Genomic DNA, 9458 nt, shown 5'->3' with positions numbered 1-9458 from the left:
TTATCCAATATGGCTGATTTGATGAGTTCACGTGATCTGTAAGAAAGGAGAGAAACCAGAATTAGAAGATGTACGTACGTTTGTGCAAGGCAATGATAAATTGCTGGTTGCTTAAGTGCCACACAATAAATGTGCGCGTTAGAATAATAACAATTTAAATATTAATAATAATATGTAGTAAAAGAGGCGGCGCACAGAACGCTTATACATACTTGGTTGGATAAGAAAGTGTTTGCATAAAAACGCGGATGGAAAAGTATCGCAGTCATTGAATATATTTGTATATTTCCCTTCCCCCTCAGCGCAACTTATCAAACCTTATCACCACCCTTTCCCCTCGCCACTTACAGTTCTGATTTGGGTATCTTCATCAGCTCACTGTCCGCATCCACCAAATCGGAGAGCGGCTCCGCGCTGTAACCCTGCCGCTTCATGCGCGGCTCACTGCCGGTGGCAATCATGCGCGTCGACTCCATGCCGCCACCATGCGCGCCATCATAACCTTCGGCGGTGTGTTGCAAGAAGGCTTGCGTTAGTGGGCGCACCACTTGTCGAAATTTGTCCAATTCATTTTGCAGCTCTGTTACTGTTTGATCTTTGTTAGCACATTCTTGTTGCAAGCGCGCTATGCTGATGCAGAGAAAACGTATCTTATCACGATTTTTTATAAGGCGCGCATCCTTAAGCTGCAATTCCGCGTGCAGCTTCGTTATGACATCTGTATGGCCATTGCTGGCAGAGCATGCTGCAGCATTATCGACGAGCGTATCACTACTACTGCTGCCGGTCGAGACGACGACGCTCAATAGCTGATGGCATGTGGTGCACTGACTCTTCTCCAATTCCTGTTGCAATATCGCACACTTAAGCGATTTGCGATGTAACGCTTCGCGCACCAATTGCAACTCGCGACGCAACTCGCCCATTTGTTCTTCGAAGTGATGCGGTTCGCGCTGCGCCACATCGTTTGTGCTGTAGCGTAGCATGATGTACGCACTCGTCGAGCAGCAAAGATATTGCTTCGCGGATCACAAAAAAAAAAAAAAATTGAAATGGACACAAATTCACCAAAAAATACTGTTCGTACTACACTTAAAAATCGAACCAACGCGTACTGTTGTCTTGTAATGACTGTGTTCCGAAAATTTTCGGCTAGGATAGCCGCGCGCGCGCTGCGCTTTGCATATGCCTTACGGCGTGCCGTCGTCGTCAGCAGCGGCGTTGTATTCGTTGGTGGCGCCTGTTAGCGCTGATATTGTTTATCGCTGCTGGGCGGCATTGATGCGCCAGCACTCCATAAATACATACTTTGTGTAAGAAAGCAGTAAAGTTTAAGGAAAACTTCAGTGCATGCGCGCTTGCGTACGTGCGTACGCGTCCTAAGGTTTTCGCACTCTTGACCTTTTTGCATTGATTTTTATGTGCGCTTTCTTGTTTATGTGCTTTTATCTTTATCGTTAGCTACGCATCGCGTTTCTTTCGCATATTGAATGTTTTCCGTAATTACGAGGTACTTAAATTTGGATTTTGTTTATGTCGCGTTCCGTTGCGCTTGTCACTTTTGTCATATTTTTTGGTTTGTTTTTAAATGTCACGCGCTAAAAACCAATTCACTGCGCTTCATACCGCCGCACAACGCGCGCTTGGCAAGCGAAATGTAAGGAGCGCGCACCGCGGCGCTTCTACAGCTGACACTCACATTCGCTGACACTCACATTCGCTGACACTGACACTCGCATTCAAGCGCCTCACAGGCTAACCTAATATTCACGCACGCCGCCAATTTACTGTCAAAAATTTTTCATGCACATACAACTTGTATGCGACCAACCGAAATTGAACGGCGCGCGTATGAAGCTAACTCAATTTCCAATTTTTGTTCTGCCTGACATTTTTATTTGACATTTCGCTCAATGAAATCAAATGCAAACGCACGCAAGCCATTTTCGGGTGACGCAAAATAAAAAATTCTACGGCGTGCGTACCAAAACGCAAGCCGCGAATATTAGGTTAGCCTGTTAGTTGTGGTGGTTGTTGTTTCTTTCATTAATGTAGTTTGTTGTGCGGCGCGCGTTGCCGGCGCGTTAATAATTGAATGGACTATTGTACGCGCTCGCGGCAACTACTGTTGCTTTAGCTGTTGTGGCTCTTGCCGTCGCCTCCGCCACCGTTTTATTGCTGTTGTTTTTTGTTTGTTGTCGTTGCTATTTGCTCTTATTCTTTGTACTATTTGTTGTTGTCTTATGCGATTTTCAATTAAAAACAATTAAACTGAGTCTGACGTTGCCTCGTTGTCGCTGTGGCTGCCGTTCGTCAGTCGATGAGTTGCTGTGAATGTCACACTTAAGCGGGGTGGCAGGCGCAGCGACAACAAGCGCTATCTTTAATCATAATAATAATAATAACTACAGCAGCCGCAGCAGCAACAGCAACAACAACAGCGCAAAAATACTATGTAAAAAGACAACGCGTATAGAAAAGCGTCTAACACGATTCGCGCGCACAGTGGTACTGATTTATATAAGTGACATAGAAAATCAGAATTTTGCTTTCGCTTTTCACTGGTCCGCAGCTCGCGCTTCGCCACCAGAGAGGCACTACATAGCAATGCATTTCCTTTTCAAAGCAACTGAACATAAAATTTACCTGAGTTTTTGTTTGTGTGCGTTTTACGACTATGCACTTGAATGATTGCAAAAATTTATTTTTGAATCTCAGCCAATTTTGTGTCTAGGTAATCTTTTTTATATGCAGCCACACAATTCTACTTGCATACATATGTATATATGGCAGCAACGAAAACATAGGCGTATGTGCAGAAGAGGGTTAGGTTAGGCTACGTTATAATGGCTGACCCAGACACACCAGAGACACACTTGGAGATTTAGGATATAGTCCTTTGTGATGCCACGGAAAGCTGAACGAAGAAAAGTTTAGTGGGCGAAACCCCGGGAGCTGAAAATGAAATTACGAAAGCGGCTAATTTCCATGCCAGAGAGGGTCCCGAGTTTAGTCAGGAAGTGCCAGCCAAAATGTTCCCTGCTTAGCCTCGCAAGTCTAATATAAAGTGCTGAGATGACGCCACCTCATCATCCTCTTGGCAGCTGCTACAGCAGGGGTCAGGTAAATCAGAACCTCGCAAACAGCGAGAGCTGAGGCTTTGCAAGCGTTAGTAACTCCTTTGACCGTTAACGATCAATCCTAGTCCATAAGGATCTTGCAATTTCGCATGTCAACAAGCGCTCGCTGGGCTAACACTCGGCCCAAGAGTGCAAGAGTAAATCACAAGAAAATAGAGGCATCTCCAGCTGCTCCCCATCCAATGATAATATCTCAGGCGTTGAATTTCCTTGCCATACCATCAGCCACGCAGTTTCCCGCAATGCCGCTAAGGCGCGGAACCCACATGAGTCTGATGCTCCGGCGTAGTTGAGAGGAAGGTCTGAAATTGCTTGGCCATTGGGAGCTTGGGGATTTGTAGGCCACTGAAAACATAGTATGTATATGCTCACCTTCCTAATTGACGTCACACACTTCAGCAGTGAATCGACCGCTTCCTTAATGGTAGCCACATATTCTTGCCTAAAAGTCTTTGCATCAGTTCGGAAGCCTGAACATAGTTTTGTTGGAGAGGACACCTACACCAATCCAGCGTTCAAGTTTTAGTCCATCTGCGTAAAAGTTCACTGCTTCCCTCCGAACCACCGAATCATCTCTTGAAGGAATGTGGGAAGAGATGAAGCTAATGGAAACCATTTCGGAGGCGCAGTAATCTGTATGATTAGCAATGAATTTAAAGGCGTCCAGACCTCCAGAGTGTTCAGTTTTCGAGCCATTTAACCACTCAATTTCCCTGAGTCTAATGGCAGTAATGAAAACAGGAGTGCATTTAATTACAACTGAACCTTGAGATCCTCATTTCCGATTTCATTGGATTATTTCCATTAAGACAATAAGGCAGTGTTTGGTTACTACACCGACTACTATTCTGAGAGAGGATCGGTCAAGCTGGGTGAAAGTTTTAGACAGCTTTTCAACAACTTTCTTCAGATATGTTTGGTAGTTTGACATGTGATTTCCATTGTCCAACTGGTGTTTACCTCCTTGATGAGGGGTATGCCAACGTTCTGACCAGACTTGACCATGGATATTTCTATAAGTTTCCTTACCAACTCTTGCGCCTTTCACACATAGCGGCCAAGAGACATTTAGATGGTAGAAGTTTGAGAGTTATATTTCTCTGGAACCGAAGTTTTGAGCCAAATACTGATGCTATTGTAATGGACGAAAAGATATTCAGACCAAATCTAGACGTTGAGATGACCAACTTAGACTCTTTTTTTTAATGGCGATGACGGAGAGATACCCATGAAAGAACAGGATGATCATGTACTCTCGTCTCAAGCTGAGGAAGTTAGTGCTCATAAAAGGAAACTTCCCGAAACGGCTAAGAGTTTCTAAAAAAAGTTTCTTTCCCAGATAAGCCAGCGAGTCAGAAGCCAGAAAGTTTGTGTTTTTGCTGACCATTGTTGGAATTGGCGTCGTTACATCGGGGTGGTAAAAGGACGATTCACTCCGTGAACTCTATTATCTCTAAGCTGTAAAACTCTCCACAAAGGAAGTCATATCCTTCTGACTGGCAAGACGGCCCACACCGGATCAAAACCGAAGCTTTATGCCGGCAGCTACACCCGAATGGAGGATTGACCTGCAGTTTTACGCTGCCTCTGAATGGCAGAAATAGAATAAACGATTCGCCCCATTGCCAGCTAAGGGGTGAGAGAGGGACTAATTTCGAATGTTGTTCGGATCAGGGACGAGTCAGTGTCTTAAGTTAGATTGTTGTTTGCCTAGCTTATTGGAAACTGGGCCATTCCACTGGCCACCTTATCAGCTGCCTGGCTTCCCTCGATCTGTCGCGGTGTCTGAGCACCCATAAAAATGGTAACATGGAGATGAATCAGTTTCGTATTTTCTCCAAAAGCACTTAACTAACGACGCGTATAGTAGCTTTTCCGGCTGGAATTGCACTACATAGTATTTAGTAAAGACTAACAGCCGTCAATACAGTACCTATAAATCTCAGCTTGGAAAATGCGCCACCCCTTTGATAATTGAAAGAGCCTGACCTCAGGTCCTCCAGAGATAGGTGACGGATACCTTGCTCACCTTTGTGCTATTAATGCATCCACGGGCGAACGCAGAAATTTTTTTCGGGAGGGGTTTGAAAATATATATATTTTTTTTCATTTAATCAGTTGCACCAAATATGCGTTTCGGTGGTCCAAAATGTCTACATTTTTATACCTTTCATGAGCATGAAATGGCATTATAACTTTGGTCCGATGTTTGTAAGTACCAGAACAAAAAGAGATAGATCCATTACAATGCATACTTATATGATCAGAACGTCGAGCTGAGTCCGTCCGTCCGTCTGTCCGTCTGTCCATCTGTTTGTATGCAATCTAGTCTCTCAGTTTTCGAGATATCCGGATCAAATTTGGGAGGTGGGTGTATTTTTATAATGTATTAATCATTTGTCGGAACCGGAGGAATCGGACCACTATAACGTATAGCTCCCATATAACTGATTGTTCAGATATGAGATTTTTGGTTATAACTTCTCCATTTATGCAACTACGAACATGAAATTTTGCAATACTTGCACCTATTATCAACAGAATACTTAAAGTGAAAATTACAAAGATCGGGTCACTATAACCTATAGCTCCCATACAACTGATTGTTCAGATATAAAATTTTGCGTTATAACTCCTCCATTTATATAGCTAGGAACATGAAATTCCGCACAGTTTTCAATAATTATCAACAGAAAACTTACAGTAAAAATTAAAAAGATCGGGTAACTATAACCTATAGCTCCCATACAACTGATTGTTCAGATATGAGATTTTTCGTTATAATTCATCCATTTATGTAGCTAGGACCATGGAATTTCGCGCTGTTTTCACTCATTATCAACAGAAGACTTACAGCGAAAATAACAAAGATCGGGTCACTATAACCTGCAGCCCCATACAACTGATTGTTCAGATATGAGGTCTTTTATCATAACTCCTCCATTTATGCAGCTAGGAACATGAAATTTCGCACCATTTTCACTCATTATTAACAGAATACTTACAGTGAAAATAACAAGGATCGGGTGACTACAACATATATCTTCCATTCATCTGATTGTTCAGATATGGGATTTTACAGTAAAACTCCTTTATTTGAACAGCTAAAACCGATAAATTTCGTAAGATATTTTATAAATAATAATACAAAGTCTACTTAGAAAATCGTCAAAATCTATGCTGTATCTGTATGCTTTATCACTTATAGCACTGACTGTTCAGATACCAGTTTTTGCGATATATCTCCTTTATGTAGGAAACTAAACCCAATAAATTGTGTTACCGGTTTACATACCGATCTCATAGCAGTTAGATTGGTGCCATATAAAGTATATCTTCCATACCTCTGATTGTTTAGAAGCGATTTTTTATATAAGTATGTAACTCCTCTATTGATGTATGCAGATGTATTCAAAAGTAGTAATCTGTCAAAGTAAAATTTGCAGATGTTCATGAAAGGTATGAAGCCTTCGGTATAGCCGAAGACAGCGCTGCTCTTACTTGTTTTCAATAAATTCGTTTATTACATATCTATGCACGAAAAAATGTGAAATATAATTTCTCTACTGCTTCGACTTAAAAGAAAATATTGTAATCAGTATTTCTTTATTGGTAACTTCTGTATTTCTGTGGATGCTAAGTAAAGCTAAACCATCTAATCTTTGTTCCCCAGTTTTACTTCGTAAATATGATTCAAGCTTAAGAAGGAGCATTCACTGGAAGTAAGTGTCACAGGAAGGGTTTGGCCAATCGGTATACCTTTTGGTATAGTGATTGATTGCAACATCAGGAGCGTCTAAGAGTTGTGTTGGACTATGCTCCGTAGATAAATTGAAAAAATGCCTGTAAAGAAACATAATAAGGGTATTCATCAACCCTTATAAACCGTATAAAATTATAATTGTGTAAACTTTGGAAATCAACTGTCAAAATTTGTATGGAAACTCGCAAGGCGAATTAATATAAGCTGATAGCAGGAGTACAAAAACAAAAATTTACATGTATTTTGTTTTTGCTTTGGCGGCATAAACTGTCAAAATTTGTAAGAGTGTGTGTAGAAATTCAAACAAAATTTTTCAATTTGATATCAGAAGCCGTGCGCGAAAAACATACACAAAATCAGCTGAGCTAGTAACACCACCTTATATAAATTCGCCTTGGAAACTCGTTTACACATGTCAGATAAATTTCTACAACGATATCAGTGAATAATCTTGATAAACTGAAGCCAATGTAACTCTGTCGCAAGTGTATACAAAAAGATAGTATGGGGCGTTCATGTAACAGAGCTCTTAAATTTATAAGAATATCTGCTTGATAAAGCTATCGGTTTAAATGAATATTGCTAATATTAATTTAAATATTAGCATGGCATTTGAATTTGAATGTAGAAAATCACCTTTGACACATTTTAATACATGATAATTGAAATGTGAAATTATGTTTAGTCGAAGGCAGAAATTTAAAAGCAGCAACCGGTGCCCCCGATTTTCAAGGAGCTCATAATTCTCGTTATCACTTAGTTTACGGTGACCAAAATTTGACACATCATAAAGCAGAACCTGCAAGCACGTGGATATATAAATTCGGTCGCAGATAACTTAAAACTTGATTTTCGTGACGCAGAGGGTTGTGAAATTTACGGCATAATGAAAACAATGAGGGTGTTGATTTTTTTAAACTTAGGGAAGCGAACATTTTTAGGCCTTAGCCAAACTACGCCTAAACGTTAGTATTCATGCATGCTAGTAAAATTCCAATAAGATTTTCTCTATCTCATCATTACATAATAGGAACTGTGGGACTCGGGTAACTTATATCCCACTTTCGTCAAGAGCTGTTTTAATTTCCTTTTCCCATAGGCATTAACTGCAGTTAAGGCGTGGTGGAAATGAACTCTTACTCTGGAATCAGGTGCACCAAGTTACCCAGCGCCGGAGCGTATTCATTTTTTCCGTACTTGACACTCGTCAGATGAATTTTCGGCTGTCACTGTAATTTGTAAAAATTCGGCAGCCGGAGGAGCAGAAGTTTTCAGTTTAAAATAGTTCGTTATTTTTACAGAATGCATTCGGAACGTAGCACTTTTTGTTCTGGTGATTCAGCGATATTGAAAATACACTTTTTCTCCCAAATAGATATGTAAATTAATTTTAACTCAAAATATGGATCAGTAATACTGCGTTCACGTTGAAACTCTAAATGATACTAAACATGTAAAGTGTTAAGAGATGCTATTTGAGTCCAATTACTTCGACCCTTTCGAAAGCTTCGAAAACCTTAAAACGCAAACCAAAATGTGCATAAAAATAGTATATGTGTAGTACTTTTAGGGATTATCAGCCCGATTCCGCATCAATGACAAGTTCACCACAGTCACTTTCATGACAGCTAGTCATTGTTCGCTAGTCTAGCGCTCTAACAAAAGCTTGTTTTGCTGACAGTCTTGTCAGTTCTAGAAAAGGTGCTGACAGCGGTTTATTGTGTTCATTTTTGAAATTGTGAAATTATGGAGGAAGAAATTTTAATTTATGCATTGGCTATGAAAGCCCAGGAAAAAAAAGAAAAAATTGATAAAATGGAAAAATGGAGTGATACACTAGGGCTGGGTATCTCCAAAATGCAACAATTTTTATTCCAATGTTTTTCCGCCAATTTTGTATAAAAAAATGGTTTATTTAACAACAAATAACATACAAATAAAATCTCTAGACTTTGTGCAAAACTGGCGAAAATTCAGCATATTTTCATCAAAATTTTCTACTTTTTAATCAGATTTTTTTTTTAATTTTTGAGTATGCAATTCTGCAGCCCATTAAACTCTAGTAAACAAAATGCAAGTTCGGAGTTAGTCAAAAATCGTGTTGATTTTTCAGAATTTTTTTTTGTTGAAGGTGTTTTGCATTTTTTCCATATAAAGTAAAAAAAAATTTTGTATGGAAGAGACTGCGTGAAAACAAATTGCCAAAAATCAACGGTAATTCCTAGCTACTTAAAACTTACACTTTATTATAATAAAATTGCGCTACAAATCTGCATACTAAAAAAAATTCTAAAAAATCTGATTAAAAAGTTGAAAGTTTTCATGAAAATTTGCTGCATTTTCGTGAGTTTTGCACAAAGTTTAGGAATTATATTTTTATGTTTTTTGTTGTAGTATGAACAATACTTTTATACGAAATTAGCAGAAAAATATTAGAATGAAAATTGTTGCATATATTGTGAAATATTTGCTGTGCCAATAGTTTGTTCCGGCAGTGTATGTATATACAACCTCTTTCCATTTGATTGCCGTTCGTATTGGATCATTTAAGGAAT

This window comes from Rhagoletis pomonella, unplaced genomic scaffold (assembly GCF_013731165.1).
Source record: "Rhagoletis pomonella isolate Grant_MI unplaced genomic scaffold, Rhpom_1.0 Rhpom_scaffold_00006, whole genome shotgun sequence".
Taxonomy (NCBI): domain Eukaryota; kingdom Metazoa; phylum Arthropoda; class Insecta; order Diptera; family Tephritidae; genus Rhagoletis; species Rhagoletis pomonella.
The sequence above is the reverse complement of the archived record's forward strand: the minus strand, read 5'-3'. Positions refer to the sequence as shown.